Source organism: Nicotiana tabacum, chromosome 13, assembly GCF_000715075.1.
Source record: "Nicotiana tabacum cultivar K326 chromosome 13, ASM71507v2, whole genome shotgun sequence".
Lineage (NCBI taxonomy): Eukaryota > Viridiplantae > Streptophyta > Magnoliopsida > Solanales > Solanaceae > Nicotiana > Nicotiana tabacum.
This window is the reverse complement of record NC_134092.1, coordinates 47834893-47836862: the sequence shown is the minus strand read 5'-3', so window position 1 is coordinate 47836862 and position 1970 is coordinate 47834893. Positions and strand designations below refer to the sequence as shown.

The 1970-nt window shown below is 38.6% G+C and overlaps 1 non-coding gene across 1 annotated transcript; it reads right to left on the bottom strand.

Annotated features, from left to right (window-relative positions):
• Positions 1-1350: 1350 nt before the first annotated feature.
• Positions 1351-1509, bottom strand: LOC142168447 (U1 spliceosomal RNA). The gene has a single exon (XR_012698309.1). It is a non-coding gene; the product is annotated as a U1 spliceosomal RNA (small nuclear RNA).
• Positions 1510-1970: the final 461 nt, after the last annotated feature.

Below are 1970 nucleotides of genomic sequence, written 5' to 3'. Positions count from 1 at the left end.
TAAGCTAAATATCAGTCGTTGATGCAAAAGTCAAACTCCGGTCAACCCTCACAACTTAAGCCTCCAACCAAGAAACTATGTGTCTCAATTCAATCCAAAACTCCCCCGAAACTAAACCAACCACCACGACAAGTTACATAACGAAAAATAAACATATGTAAAGAATCAAATAGAGGAAACAGGGCTAAAACATGCAAAATGACCAGTCGGGTCATTAATTGAACCCCGCCTGAGCACTCAACTTTCGCAAATACGACTCAAGCTTCACAAATGAGAAACTCGCAATTGTGATCCCGAGCATTGCTAATGCAACACTGTCCTTCCTCTCTTTTTTCTCACAAATGCGAGGTTATATCCGCAAATGCAACCTCTGCATTTGCGAATATGTCATTGTAAATGCGATAACAGCAGTACCAACAATGGACAACTCCCAAAAATTACCCGAAACCATCCTGAAACTTATCCGAGCCCCTCGGGACCCCATCCAATCATCCAGACAGGTGTATAAACGTAACACAAACTCGCACGTAATCTCAAAACATCATAACAACATCAAAAATTAAGAATCAAGCATCAAAACGCAAGAATTTCCAATGTTCATAATTCAAATTTCTAACTTTCGACTAGAAGAGCCGAAATGACCTCGGGTCACCCGAGACCCTAACCAAATATACATACAAGTCCAAAATCTTCATACGAAGCTAACATAATATCAAATCGCCAATCTAGAGTTGTTTACACAAAAGTCAAATATAGATCAATTGCAACAACCTAAAGCTTCTAAATTGAGAATTTTATTTTTCAAAACACTCCCAAACCTCCCAAAAATTAAAACCAACCCCGCATGCAAGTCGTAAACCATCAAATAGACCTACTCGATGTCTTGAATTGCAAAATGGAGTGCTAGAACTCAAAATAATTGTTCGAGTCATTACACATAATGGCTCAAATCAAGGATCTTTTAGCTCCATCATAGACATTAGTCTGTCTTCCTTAACCAATTCATGGTAATACTTCAAGGATATTTTAGCTCCATCTACTTGAAACTTCCTACTACCATCTTTAGTCTAAAATTCAACTACTTCATTTGGAAATACCTGAATCACTCTAAACGGGCCTAAACTTCTTTTTCAACTTCCCTGGGAAGAGTTTGGGTCTTGAATTATACAACAATACTCGATCTCTAGTGTTAAATTCCATGTTCATGATATGCCCGTCATGAGCTATTTTCATATGCTCTTTATATAACATTGAGCTCTCATAAGCTTGTAGGTGAAACTCATCTAACTCATTCAACTCTGTCAATCTTTGTGCTCCAACAACCTTATTTTTTCCTTTTTTTTAATTTGGTAGGGGGTCGCGCGAATGCAAGCCCCCACTATCAAAAATTATGACGTAGCCTACCACTTGGGCCGACCTTAGGCGGGCACCCCTCCAAAGTGAAATGGAGGTCACCATCCTAGGCCATGAATCTTGTTGATCGCCCATTGACCCCATCCAAGTAAGTATCCAATGGCCTCCATATCCAAGTTAAAATGCTTTAACGCCCATAGAGCCTTGTGCTCAAGCTGTACAGGAAAATGATAGCCTTTCTAAAAATAAGTTTGTATGGTAACATCCCAAGAGGAGTTTTAAATGCAGTGCGATATGCCCATAATGCATCATCCAATTTATTTGCACAATCAGTCTGAGTATCATTGACTATTTTATTGAGAATGCTTTTAATTTCTCTGTTAGTCACCTTCACTTGCCCAATTATCTGTGGATGATACGGTGTCTCCACCTAATGATGAACGCCATATTTTTTCAATAGCTTATCAAAAGCTCAATTGTAAAAATGGGTACCATCATCACTAATTATTTCTATTGGAGCACCAAATTCAGTGAAAATATTTCTTTTCATGAGCTTGATTACTCCCTTGGCATCATTTGTTGGCATTACAACTACCTCAACCCACTTTGACATGTAG